Source organism: Ambystoma mexicanum, chromosome 11, assembly GCF_040938575.1.
Source record: "Ambystoma mexicanum isolate Mex_15411 chromosome 11, UKY_AmexF1_1, whole genome shotgun sequence".
Classification (NCBI taxonomy): Eukaryota; Metazoa; Chordata; class Amphibia; order Caudata; family Ambystomatidae; genus Ambystoma; species Ambystoma mexicanum.
Genome location: NC_090934.1, coordinates 990,599,475 through 990,614,563, shown reverse-complemented (window position 1 = coordinate 990,614,563; position 15,089 = coordinate 990,599,475). Strand labels below are relative to the sequence as shown.

At 47.0% G+C, this 15,089-nt stretch overlaps 1 protein-coding gene across 1 annotated transcript in view; it reads left to right on the top strand.

Annotated features, from left to right (window-relative positions):
• The window catches only part of CEMIP (cell migration inducing hyaluronidase 1), an 867,705-nt gene that overhangs the window by 455,723 nt on the left and 396,893 nt on the right, over positions 1 to 15,089 (top strand). The gene's annotated exons all lie outside the window — the stretch shown is intronic.

Below are 15,089 nucleotides of genomic sequence, written 5' to 3'. Positions count from 1 at the left end.
CATCATTTGGCAGTTGCCAAAATACTTGTCACCTAATGCTATTCCCTTAAAAAAATTAGGAATAATATACAAAATCCTGCTTTTCACTATCAACTCAATGTTTCCCTAATTTTTGCATGGCTCACCTTCTCAGCAGAAAACGGCGGCAAAAGATTAAGTAAAAGTCATGAGAATGCCCATCACTGCAATGTGATCAATTGGGGCTCCTCCATTTAGTACCGGCTGAAAAGGTCTCTTGTTTCTACGATGCACGATAAAATGCATTCTAGACCGGCAGCGATCACGGCCCGTGATCACAAGCCATCGTTTTGGGGGACTGGGATAGAGAGTGGTTTTAGTGAGAGTTTTCGTGAACAGATGTCCACTTTAGAAGACTTCGTGATAATCTGCACCCAGGTTAGTAGTGTCGGAGGAGATCCCCGGGAGCTATTGGCCATTAAGTCTGAGCTATATTCTTGTACTTTTTTATTTTTATTTATTTTAATTTTGTCGAGTCAATTTGAACTTTTCACAAAAAATATACACAAATCCACATACATTAATTCTTTTAAATACCATAAAATCATATATTCATCAACAAGCATTAAGATCGTCATCCCTTAGAATGCACAGCCGTTGAAGATCTTCATCCATAACATTTATTAATATCCATTTTCTTGTGCTCCAAAATCGGGGTCGGTCGCACTGGGGGCATGTCTCTGGAACCTCTTCAAACTCTTATGCAACACTTTGGCGCAGATGCTCATTCTGCAGCACGTTTAGTCTTAAATGCGCACTAAAGCCGTGCATAGGTGCTTCAAGGTGCATGAGATCACGGACTCTGAGCAAGTCAAGATCAGATTGCAATCCAGGTTGGCTCCTCGAAATCTTGCAAACCTTCTCATCTTCGTATGGAGGAAAGGCCTGAAGTTCAGTTTCAGTTCTCAGATAAGTTCACAGGATGGCATGTAGAATGATGCACACTTGAAGAAGCCCACCAAAGTGGGCAGGCAGCAGAGCACGGTACTGAACACACAGACCTGTTTGACCAATGGAAGGACATGTCTCCCAGGTGCTCCAGAGGCGGGATTTGAAACTTGTGACACATTTCTTGCGACCAGAAATGTGTTTGGTCCGTTCAAATGCTCTCTTGGAGGTGGAAAACACGTGTTATCGACCATGCCATTCCTCCTTTGAGGGATGAGAGGGCAGAGAAAATCTTAGAGGCCCTCACAAATTGGTTCTAATACGCTTGCAACATAGTTATTTTGCGTTCCAGGCACAGCTAGATCAAGACAGCACTGATGCCTCTGCTGTACCGAGTGTGTGTTTGTGTGTGAGTGAGAGACTGAGAGACTTATGCTGCTGCCTGTGCTCAGGAATGGACTGTCCTGCAGGGAACTCTGGAGACCTCCTGGTGGGCCTCTGCATCACTGGCCTCTTTTGTGTGGTTAACTCTTTTATTTCCAAATGGGCCTGCTCACACTGTATAATACGGGGCCACTTTGAAGAACATTTCCAAGGCCTCTTTTGGTTCCCAGGCCATCCCTGCCTGTGCTGCACATGCTTTCTGTGAGAGGAAAACTTGCTGTGCTGTTACAGAGCATATGCATGGAGGGGCAGAGGGGTCTAAAGGTGCTAAAGCACGCCCCTTTTAGAGTGAGGGGGAAGGGCGCGAACAGGGAGAGCATCAAATAAAATCGTATGGATTTGTTCAGGGTCGAAAGGAAACGCATCCTCCTCCTTGGCTAGTAACAGCAACCACAGAGATGTGCTGAGCATCAAAGTAGTTGTATGTGCTGCACGATTGCAAACTTCTTGGTCTCTCCTCATATCCTCCCCCACCCATGACGGGCACAAGTAGCAGGCAAAGTGAGGGTGATATGATATGCTAGGCTATTTATAATGCGCTTAATACCCAGAGGTTTCTAAGCACGGATCCAGGGATCGAACCCTCGGTGCTCCGTGTCGTCTTGCTTCCAAGGCGAGATTGTTGCCCCTGAGCTATCCTCCCAAGTGAGAAAAGTAACATATGAGGAATGGTGCTTGAACCTCCTACCATGTGTCCCACTCATCCCAAAATGCGGGATGGCGGGCGGGACACATGGAAGCAAAAGTTGGCTTAGCCTTAGACTAAGGCTCTGTCCTCAACACATCTCCAGGAGAATCCTAGCCTAACCTACATGCAGGTGTCTATTGCAGATACCAATATCACCAGGCAAAACATGCCAAACCCTTAGGGGTCATTCTAGACTCTTCTCTGTCCATCACCATCCTCCCTTTGACTGCCACCTCAAGCACCTCTGTCAGATTCGATAGCTCGCGCCACTCTCAGTGCCTAGTTGCATTATAGAATGCCCTGTTTCTGGGTACTAACCTAAACATTAGATGTTGGGCCGCACCCTGAGGTAAATCCCCATTCCTGTTGGTTGGAACCAATGGGGGGTTTCTTGGCGCTATTAGCAGTGGCGCAATTAGCGCCCTGCTAATAGTGCCGAAAACAGGTGGAAAGGGGAGATTTTACCTCCCACTCCCACTTTCCACCCAACTCGAGATTGGGCGGGGCGGTAAATGTGGTGGTAATAGAATTGCCACTGCATTTTACCGCTCTGCCCAGCTCAGGATGAGGCCCTTTGATTTCAAGTGCTTTAACTACAAACGCGAAGACAGTGATGAGCACCCACACAAAAGAGCAAGTTTGACTTGCCTGGCGTGCAACGTGCTTATTTGTAGTCCGCTGTTAAAACGTATGCCCTTTATTCGTGCATTTGTTTATTGAAGTGGACCAATTGCATATACATTTTTGTGTATAAGTAACTGTGTATGTGGGGGTAGGGAAGTGGGATGAGTTTGGAGGCTGGGGATGTGGACTAGAAGGAGGGGGGAACGCCCCATTAAAAAAAAAAAGCGGGTTGAAATGATATCTACTAAATGTGCACGAACAAAGTGCACACGTTTAAAAAGGTGTCTACCATAAAACGTAGCGCCGGTCTGGTGAATACTACATTGGCTCCCAGGAAAATCCAGGGTATCCTTCAAGGGTCTTACAATGGTCAATAAAGCCATCTATGGACCAGTCCTTTTTATTTGCAGAATAAAATCCATTTGGAACACCCAGGATGAGGTTTCCAGTGTGAGCACAAATTCTGGTTTACCGCCTCTCGTTCCCAAAAAAATGTCTGCAAGTACCGGTAAAGGTGCCGGAGCCGTTAACGCCTTACTGCCCCATTACGAGGTCTGGTTTTATCAGGCGTCCTTAGCGGGTCCCGCGAGCAACCCAGCATGCTAACAACGGGCCCATCATTAACGGGTCCCTTGTTAGCATGCTCCCCATTCCCATTGAGCCCTATGGGGGCTCAAATGGGAATGGGGATGGACCAGGTCCGGGTTCCCTGAATTGAGAAATACCGGGCCCTCCAAGGTTGGAATGGCCCGGTACTTCCCCATTCAGGGAACCCGGACCTGGTACCCGGAATGGAGGTAGCCATGCCGCAATGAGGCCCATAGAGTATAATGCTTATTTGCCTTATTTTTCAAACTGGTTATGATCTTTTTTTAAGCAGCGCAGGCCTTGTGCAATATTTGAGAATCTGACTGTGAGCGGACAAGAAGGTAGTCTCTTGCTTTCAACCCATAATGCTTTTTGGCAGCGTAGGGAGGGGTTTAATATCCTAAGCAGTATATCCAAATAAGCCTGATCAATCCAGCACCTGTGAGACATTGCAATTGGAAATGCGTCTTTCATTTTTACTGTAGTATGTTCTGTCCATATCGCATTTTGTACAAAATGCAACTCACATGTTAAATTGTTTAAAAAGCTATGTTGCAATTGGAAATGTTTTTCATTTGTTAGTTATGTTCTATTGGGCATTTGTATCCCGCCTGCTTGCCGCTGGCTGCAGTTTATTAGTGGTACAGTATTTGGCAGCCCTTTAGATCACTAACAAGCATAGGTACTTTTCTGGTTATTTTGGAAAAATTTGTCCTGAAATATGTGTGATTTTGACAGGATTGCTTCCAAAATGTTCTCACGGGGGAAGGGGAGGGAACACCCCTTGCCCAGCTCACTCGCTGTGCTCACTCCCTACATTGTACAATTAAATTAATTATGTCCCACCACTTGTTAAGCCCACTTTCTACCCCCTATCAGTTTGTCAGCCCAACAACCGGCAGCAAGCGACTGTATGGCTAATGTGGCAAACATGTAACTCTCCAGATGCTGCTTAAATACCATTTCTCAAGCTACAGCAAGTCTGTCCTGTCAAAGGCTTTTCTTTGTTTTATATAACATAGCACTACTACTACACTTTGGAGTGGCAGTATGGTAGCAGTACTTCCAAATCAGAATGAACAGTATAGCATGCAATATTAACACTTGAAAGCACAACGTGGCACGCACATTCATTGGATATAGTTATGTGATGTCTGCACTTGCCATGGGCTCTAGCCCTGGATCTTTTACAAACCTCACAACACCCCTAGTTAAGGGAAACCTAGAAATGCACTGTTGTTTAGTGTGCACTACATAAATAGGCACACACCGATTTGAGTGTGTGTGTCACACGAATAAAAAGCACAATGAGGAATAGCGTGAACTGCAAACATACACACCGACGCGCACACACTAAGGGTAAGTGTGTGGTACATAAGTGACAAAATACACTCAGGATTAGTGTAATACACAAATGTACAAACAAGCACATCCATGGTTAATGTGTTTTACATAAATACAAACAAAGAAACTACTTAATTAATACAGAATTGCTGTAGAAAATGCATTACTTCTGGCAGTAAAACACAATGAAAGTTGCACAATATTAAGCTCTATATATAAAGTGGACACCATTCTGGCAAATATATCTGTTCCAATCCTGAAGGCAAAATCTTCTACAATTCTTACAACGCCCAATTGTCCGCCTCGACGTGTAAGGCAGAGACGTTTAGCGTTTTACTTGTAGTGTCCAGCGGAAGCGGAAAACATGATTCCTCCTTCCCCAGTGGCAATCTGGTGCCATTAGCTCTCTTGCTCTACCTACAGGCACACTGGAATTGGTAATCCCAGAGATAGCGATTTCCTTTTTTAGAGCACTACCATTGCTGGTCCGGCCTGATTGGCCCTCTATCTTTGGATCCCTTCCTGTTCCCAGCATTCTCTGACAAAATTGGGCAATCTCGAACCGCCGCTATTTCCTTAGCGGCTGATGGAGCCTTCATTCACATAGATATGGAGGCTGATCGCCTCCCACTCTCCACTGTGTTACCAGAGCAGCGCGGGTGTGATTGGCAATTTTGCAGGAATGCAGTGGAGATGCGCCACTGCAGTCGAAAAGCACATACATGCATATCCACATGTCAGGACATCCTGGATTGCACGGACAGCCCTTCTCCACTTCTACAGGTTGCAGTTGTAGACCACAACAACCAGTGACAATCCCTGATGCTAGTGATGGAGTGCGCTGCCACGCAGCTCCAAATCCACTGATGTCTGATTCCAAAATGGCGGACTGATTCTTTAAGTCCTCAGTCCATGCCAAGGAAGTCAATCAATTGTCCAATCAGAACAAAGGGAAGGTCATTGATCAACACTTGAGAATCCCAAAGAGGGAAACAAAACACTAGAAATCGACAAGGGGAAACTCCTTCCAGCAAACCACAGCGAATGATGAAACTGGCGAACCAATCCTGGTGGATATTGGGCAATCAACGCCCGGCAGAGCGCTATAAAAGAAAGCAGGAGGTAGGCACACTCAGGACAGCAGTCCAAAGAGGACACAATGCACCCGGGGAGCAATGGAGGTGGAGAATCTTGAGCTTGCCGACAAATGCCACTCATCCATTGGGGAGAACCAACCTCAAGGGAAGGAAGAACAGGGTCAGCCTGCAGGGGGCGCTATTGCAGACCCTGAGAAAGGTCAAAGAGCAGGGTAGGCAAGCTGCTGAAAGTCTACTATGGGCTTTGTCCTAGACTCTGCAAGGAGCCAGCGATCAGATGGACATCAGAGCCTGTTGAGGGCTTCGGTCCGGGAGCAAAACCTCTGGCTGTTGGGTGATAACTTCAGCATGATAACGACTACAGCAAGGTAAATAAATACTTGCTGTTAAGCTAACGATAATGCCCTGGCAAGTGGCGGGCGGGGGGCTGAAATTCCTGCTGGTAAGGAAATTCCCTAAGGCAAAGAGGAGTAAGAAGCGCTTGTCAGTCGGCATTTGCTACCCCACGGAGATGAGGGAGGAGACCCCTGGCCAGAGGGTGCCAATACCTGGACCAAAAGGATACCCAAAAGGAACCTGTCATCATGCTGGATGCTGTTTCCCTTGGGCCGTGAGGCGACAAAGAGGTGTGCTTTGTGCTCTTATTTCCTAGATTGTGAATGTACCAAATAGCATGGAGCATCTCGGCCCTGTGTGAGGGATTCTGGCCATTCCTTGTAGACCTTTGCACTTCTTCAGTTCTCCTTCCTGATGCCTTCCGTACGGTTGACCCTCTTGATTTGTACTTAAAACCCAAGGGTCCTTCACACCTTCATCCTACACCTGTAGAGCATATTGAACTAGTACCATAGGACGGAAGGATGAAATATGCTGGATTGTGAACTTGTATCCTTAGAAATGCTGGAGAAACCCAGGGGAACTAGTAACCCTTACACCTTCTGCTGTTAGCTCCACGACATACACCCTTGAGCCAGCAGGCAGGATAGGCCCTCCTGCCTGCTTTATATCCTCAGAGCTGTCTGTGGTTATCCAAACCCTCCCTTTGCTAATGCAGGTGTTAAACTGCATTCTTTATGTCACGTTGTTCCCTCTCCCGAGACCTTGATTTACACGCTAGCCAGGAGCGACCTGGATCATTGAATCAGAGTTCTGCTGGACCCACTTCTTGCATGTCTTTGAAAAGGTCCTCCATGTTCTCGACCAGACGCTGGGCAATGTTTAGATCTCCTCCTCCTCAGACATCAAGCAGGCTGCCTTACCTTTTATAAAAGGTCCCTCTGGAAGTTCCTTCTCTGAGTGTGCACATCAAAGCATGCCACTTTCACTCCCTCCCTTGCTCAGACCCCTTCTCTCTACAAGCCCGCTCCTGACCAATGATGCCTTACCCACCTGACCCCATTAACCCACCCAGAGTCTGTGGTTCTTTATCCTCTTTGCAAAAGCAAAGAGGTGATGGCTGGAAGCTTTAGAATTCATCTTAACCTCTGGCATTGCTCTGGGCAACCCTCAAGACCATCGGTCTTCGCCTGTCAAGCCATAACAGACAACCATATGCAAATGAGGCTTGGACCACCCCAAAAGGGGCAGTCCAGCTCGAACTGCTAGGTCACATCCCTTCTGCACGAGACCACAAGCATCCCCAGACATGTTTCGGCCTTGTTGGGCCTCATCAGTGGGGAGTAGCATGGGTCTCCTGTTCGACCACAAATGCACTGGAATGCTCTCCCTCTTGACATTACATCCTAATCTTCCCTCTGCAGCTTTAAAATGGTTCTTAAAACCACCTGTGAAATTGGTGATAAGTGGCCCTTCCTTTTACTGGCTGGAGTCACTTAGCCAAGGCGTGGATTGTCCCTCCCCGTACTACACTGCGGCTGTTTCCACAAGGAGCTGTTAGAAGCCGCATCAGTCAAGGTCTAAGATATGTACACACCTCTCTGCTTGAGCTACTGACCCCAAAGACGGAAATAATCTTAGCCAACAAGCCACCTGTGTGGGAACTGGCGTACCCATCCCAAGCTTTGCCACATATTCTGATTAGATCCAAGAGCAAACTGTCTTCACCTAAGCCATCTCAGAAGAGAGGTAAAGACCTCTGCAAAAAAGAATGCAATTGCTAGAGCCATATTGGATGCAATGCTTAATTATTGTTGTAATGGCCTTTATTTGGGACACGTTAGGCAATTTTAAAGGAACTGCAGAACATGACTTGCATCACACTTCTGGTGGGTACTAAGTGTGCCTAGTCCACCTACATGGCGCCACTCTTGGAAAGGCTTTGTTGGCTGCCTATCACTTTTTTGGATCAATGTTTAGCTATCAGGGATGACACGTGCATCATATTAATTCTCCTGTACAAAACAACAATAAGTTAACCCTCACAATCCCTCATGTACCTTGAGGTGTCACTCTTGTTCAACATAGTGTCACTCAACTTTGATCGCTCTCATTCTACCTAATGCTACTTCTCACACGTTCCTTACCATTCTCACACTCCCCATGGACTCTACCCTCTGCTTCATCTCCATTCTGATCTCTTCCTCCTCCTTCTTCTTCACAACTTACCAGTGGGTTCTTGCCCTATGCCCCATCCATAATAGGCCTACTTGCCAACCTACCATCTCTATACTCATCGTTCCACCATCCCGTGCTTCCAGTTATCCCTCCATCCCTTCACCTTCTACCACCACTCTTTCCCTTGGGCTCTAGAATTCCCGATCAGTCTGCAATAAGCCCTCATTTTCACTGATCAATTTGATTTGCATGCCATCCTTATGGGTGTCATGGACATCACTGGTACTTAAATCGCATCTCTTGACTTTTTTATTCCTGCAAGTGTTACTCCTACTGCTCTTCCACGGGAAGTGGTGGAGTTGACCTGATGTTCGACAAGGCACAAACCTCTGAACCAACTTTCTACCACTCTCATTTGAATTTTCAGCCACACAAATCCTCAAACCATGCCCCCTCATGTTCTTTCTCATGTACTGCCCCCATCCCCCTCTCAACTACTTCTTCTTGGATCTGGACCTTCTCCTTGACTCCATTCCACCAAAGCCCCCAACATCCCAAACTACCCCGAAATCGCCCCTAACTACTAAACTTGGAACTTCACTTTCACTTCTCTGACCACTCCCTCACCTCACGTCATAACCTGCCCACTCATTCTCATGGACGTTTCTGGATTGGTCTCCCTCACCTCCTCCTCACTTTCCTTACGTAGCCTCGTTATTGATCCCTCACCTTCTGATCGCTTTATCCTCCAGTTCATCATCACTGTTTCCCATTACTCGCTCCCCTTCCTATCTCTGTTATAAAGAAACTAAAATTCAAACCTGACTGCCAGGCTCCTGACCTAGTTGAAGTCATGTCCTTGCTCCTCTCTGTTCCTCCTCTCCTGCCTTTCTATATTGAGTAGGCCTTTACCTGACCCTCCACTCCCCCTTTGACCACCACTTTTGGCATCCGCCAAGGTTCTATTCTTGCCCCCCCCCAAAATTAATCCTTTATACCTACTCCCTTGGTCATCTGATCTTTCTTTTGGTTCTTCTATCACCTCTTTGCAGATTAAATGCAAATCTTCCCATTTTACTCCTGGCCTTTGCACGCATATATGCCTGCCTCTCTCCCATTCACCCCCCGGATGGCACTTACTTTTCCTATGCTCAACTCATGCAAACGGAAGTGATCTAGCGGTCTGTTTCCACTCCCCTCTCTCCTATCTTGCCCCCTTCTTATTCTACCCCTCCCCCACGGTATGGAACGTCGGGGTCCTTTTTGACAGCAACCTTACCCTTCACCACTTTATGACCTTGACCTCGATTGGAGCAAAGATTAACCTGCTTCACACCAGAAACATAATCCACTGCCCTCCTTACAACTGTACCAAAACCCACATTCTGACATTAGTATTCAGTCAACTTGACAACTAGGCCAGCCTCCTCCAATGCTTCCCCCTTGACTCTTTCCCCTCACCTGGACAAAGTTTGCAACTTCACCACTCGTACCCCGTGCAATCTTTCCTGCTGTTCCGTGGCCTCCAAATACTGTCTCCAAGCTGGTTGGCTTTCCATGAAAAACGAGTCCCTCTTTGAATTCCTACTACTTGTTTACAAATCCCAGAATGGCTTGCAGGTCTCTATCTGATAAAACTATCTCTCACCGTCCCTGAACCCTCCGCGTTAGTTCACTTCTGTGGCTCGTCCACCCCATGCCTCTTCTCACTTCTGCTCCATCTGACCTCTGGCCCCGCATCACTGGATGTCCCTTCTGCCCCAGGTCAACAATGCTTCCACCATTCAGTCCTTCGAAACTTCACTAGTGCTTCAACTCCTCAATCAAGAAGTGTCACCCCCTACCAATGTCCGCATTATCCCACGTCCTAACCTAACAGAATATAACCTCGCACTGTTGTGCAACCTTTATATAGAGAACCCCTGCCCCGGGCTACTGTCTATAATGAATGTTGTGTTCCATGTATTTGTAACATTTATTTCCCACCATCCACAGTACAGTCTCTCAGTATCACCCCTGGTTATATATGGCCCCTGTCACACGATTGCCTGTTAACTGTTGATTGCTTTGTTAGTGTTTCTGGTCAAAACACCAATTACCCTCCAAAAATAAATGCAAACTAAATACAAATGATTGGCACCTGGAGGGGGTATCAGACAGCCTACCAGCCTGTGGGGGGAGCTCGTGATGCATGGTAATGCTTCCGCTCTGAGCTCCCTGAACAGTGGGAGGCTGCCATTTACTCTGCTGGTCAGCAGGTAAGTGAGCCTTTCCCCTGCACCCCGTCCCAAAATCTGTATCCCACACCACGCCACCCCCAACCCCTGCCCCACTTATCTGCAGCCCTCCTCATCTCTCGCCTGGAACACTCAGCGTTCCGGTGCTTCCCTGCCTCGCCAATGGCCACCATGTAAAGGGAAAAAGGGCTACGTGTAGTTCCCATCTCCCATGCCCATGGTGGCCATCTTGTTTTGTAGTTTTGTAAAGTAGAAAAATGGCAACTTTGCCATTTCTCAACATAAAAAAATACAGCGATTAGCACCCCGTAAAACATGCCGGGCTGTTTACAGCAATAAACGCCTCCATGCAGGTCCACTACTGAGTCTGGAAATGCCCTGGTGCTCACTTTAAGTGCTATGCTCATGTCTGTAACTTAGGCTGTGGGGCATTCCCTGACCCAGTAGTGCCTCCACACGTCAGCATGTATTTCTTAATTGATCATCACTCGCTTGTCCGGGGCAAGGAGCCTTTAGACTGTCCAGCCATGAGAACATCTGTGGAAATTGACCTTTTGTGATTCGGTAGACTGCTCTCAATGTATTAGATGAAGCACTCTCTCATAAAGCCTACCGAATTGTACTGCTATCAGTGCTAGAATAACTCAAGGACTTGAGCTCTGGCGGCAAGTGATAGATACTACATATGTGGTTTACATTAGCACCCCGCTAATGTACATTAGTTTTCCAGAGTCGGCTTTAACAGCTCAGTTTAGTGTCGGAAGCGGCCTCACTGTGTGCGTAGTGGAAAGTGAGGTGCGGCTTGACACAGGGACCTGGAGCACGTAGGATCGCGCTCGTAGGTGCTTTCCTCTAATCTCGGCTCGGCTCGGAGCGGCTGGCGAGACTGCGAGCGTGTAGAGGAACGCGAGGAACGCCACCAGGTACGCCGCGAGGAACGCTGACCCGTGGGTAAGCAAGCTAGCAGGGAGGCAAGGAGGCAAGGAGGCTCCCTGCGTAGCTGCCCAGCAAAACACTGACTAGTGGCCTCCTGTATTGGCCTCAGGTATACCGCCGGTACCCCTTACCCCATACCCCATACCCTCCCTCTCTGACTTGCCCTCTCAACACAGAGCTGTCGTGGTACCCGCCGGGAGGACAGGGAGCTCAGCGCAGGAGTGACCGAGAGGAGTGGGAGCTTGGAGGTGGGATCAGATGGGGTTAGTATCCCTGATATCCCTGATATCCGCTCCCCTAGGGTACAGGAATACATATAGTAGGGGTGTGTGGGGAATTGGAGGGGTTCAGGGCAGTTGGTACGTGAACTACATTGACCGTCTGCACACCCGGCATTGGTCCTGGAAGCGACCGCTTTGGGGTGTCGGTAACCTATTAGGCAGCAATTTGACACTCAGGATTACATCGAGGGTCCCTCTCCCCACACTGGGGCCCCACTAGCTCATTGCACGCAGGGGTTACCTGCAGAGAATCAGTACAGTGTTCTGGCTGCCCGGAGACTGTGGACCTCAGGTCTTGGATCCAGGTAGTGAAGTAAAATAACGCTGCCTTAATAACAACAGGACATATCACTCAGTCAACTCACAAGTGAGTGATCGCAGGGACCAACTTCTTTGTGCGCTCTCAGTTTGCTCCGAGTAGTACTGCTTTCAGTGAAGTATGACTCTGACAAAGAAACTTCCTACGGATTGTGTCGTCACTTTGTGGACATGCAGCGGGGGAAAAGAGTTCCCCAGTCGAATTACAACTTGCGGAAAGGCAAGACACAACCTTTGAAAGAAGGCAAGGAGAACAATAAGAAAGGCAAAACATGCAAGAAGAATTCAATAAACCCAGTGCCTATGGCACAAGGAGCTATCACAGACTTTTTTGGTGTGAATCCACCACCGGAAATAACTCAACAATTAATGAGGAAACAGTTGTACCAGGCATTAATGGCAGCATCTCATTAAACTCCACAAACTTTGAGAATATCGATAACAACTCATTACTTGACCTCTGTTTGAGTATTCAGAGAGGAATGGCATCACAGAATCCACAGAGGGCAGCTAACAATTTAACTCATCAAAAAGAAAGCATTAGTACAACATTGGAGGTATTTAATTCCGAGGGCAGTAGTGGTCGCCTATCTGCTTCTCCAAATCTAGCGATGGCCTCCATGGAGGACGACCCCGAAAACAAGGCTGAAGAGGAAAATAGTCCGTACAACAATATTACGGCAATAACTGAGCTCCAATCGTCAGTAGCCTCTTTACAATTTGCACTTAAAATACTCCTGCAAATGTCAGGGCGCATATTGACAAATACTAACACCATCACGAGGGCATTGGAGCTTAAGGACTTCCCTCGAGATGAGGTGGAAGTGAACCTTTCGGATTCAGTTCATATTGTGGAAGAGATAGAAGAGCCGGAAAAGATTATTGAGGAGGCTGCTGAGCATCCTGCCCCTAGTGACAATGCCCTAGATGAGGAACCTTCAGTAGCAAATGTAGAAGATCTAGAGATTGCACAAATTCCTGGGACCTTTCCCACACGGAAACAACGTAGACTAGCCAAAAGGGCACTCAAAAACAAGAAAGCAGTAACGAGCGCCCCACTCCCTAACGCGAGACCTCAATCTGCCCTGGAAACTCGCTCTAAATAAGCCAGAAAAAGACTGGCACGAGCGGCAGCTCGAGCTACAAAAGCAAAGGGGCCGCTGTCAGACTGGCTAGTACCGGGAGAGAAGTCTAGTGTGGTGGATCTAGATGAAGTCTCACGGGTGGACTCTGAGCAAGACCTAGACTACAGTGCTACAGTATATCCTGAGGATCCCATAGGGTCGGGGGGAACAGCAGAACCACCTGAGCCTACACGGCCCGTACAAAGAAGCTCAGATGAGGAATGTAATTTTAATCGCATCTGTTACATTAAAAACCTCTATCCTAGTGGAAAAAATCCCTGGTTATCGCGATCAGAGTTCTTAACTAGACTCCACTATATTCCTCAACTTCGAGTTATGAAATCTGATGACTTCTTGTTTATTGAACCCCTACAGGTCCCTAATTTCCATGTCTCTGCCATCCATTGCACCTTTTTGGCTTCTGCGCAAATTATTAGAAAATTTAAAGAAGAACTGATAGCGGTAGATATTGCCATTGACGTTGATCCACAGGAGAGGGACTCAAATGAGGAAACTGAGGCTATTGATATACAAGCCCCCACTGCCAAAGAACCCAAATTGGTGGCACTGGAAAACTCAACGATGACTGAAATACAGCAAGCTCTTAAAACATTGTTGGAAACTCTCCCGCGAATCACACAGACCATTGAAGCTCTTCTCTTATCTCATGGAACTGTCGAGGCTTTGTTCATCTCTTGAGGCCAGAGGGATCAGTGGGCCTGCTGGCTAAGCATAGTTGCATATGTCTCCAGGAAACATGGACATTGAAACCACTACTGCTTGATGGTTTTGTAGTATATCAGTCACTTGCCAAAAGGGGGGACAAGGGTTGCCCTTTTGGGGGTTTACTCACTGGGGTGGTTAACACGGTCAACTCTCGGAAGATACAGTCCAAAGTCGCTGATTACCTTCTGGCGGTTGAGGTGGACTATCCAAATGAAAATGGACAAAGCAGATTCTTATTGATTAACCTCTATAATCCCCCTGGAGCGATGTCAAGAGAACCTCTACAAGAGGCTATTCAGGAGTTATTGTCATCTTGGACACAAAGGTCTGGTAATATAGCAGTAGTGGTTATGGGGGACTTTAATTACCATATGAGGGGCGACCATCTGGTTTCTCCTAACCCCGTCCTGAATGAAATATGCTTGATGACTCATGGGAAAAGGGAGAGCGAAGGGTTAGGGTGGTTACAACTGTTCGATACCTGGGAATTAACCATGATTAATGGTCGAACATTAGGTGACCGGCCGGGGAAACACACATGGTCTAATGGCACACCATTTAGCACTTTGGACTACATATTTATGTGCCCTGAAATGCAGTGCATAGTTACTGACATGAGGGTTATGCCCAATAATTGGAGCGACCATGCGTTACTTCTTTGCTCACTCTGCCTCCCTCCCCCCTCTGCCTCTCATTTGAACATTGGCCATATTCAAACCAATTGCTCAGGATCCAGAATAGTATGGTCAGAGAGGAGCATTAGAGCGGCCACAGAAGCACTTAAACCTACCGCTCAGTGTTCTCTTCCTCATTTCGAACAGATGACAGTTAATGAAATAGAAGAATGGATCTTGGGATTCTCGGGTTTACATGCCACTATAAAAAAGAGGCACATGACAAAATTGGGAGGTTCAACTCTCCCTTATAATAAGGGTATATGTGACGCCAAGAGAGGGCTAAGAGCAGAGATTCGGGGTCTTAAGCACTTGCATATAGTGGGAGCCACTTATTATGAGAAAGTCAGAAAAGATAAAAATAAATCTGTATTTATGTAAAGCTTGTATTAGGAACATCAGAACAATAGAGAGGAATATCAGAAATCAAAGGCTAGTCAAAACCATTTGCTCTAGAAACTCGCGTAATATATGGCTACTATTAAATGAGAACAGAGAGAAGGTTAAGGGCCATTTAGAGAACCCTATTGGTGAGGAATCATGGGTAAAATTATTATTAGATCGTAATGCTGGAGAGGTGGATGACCC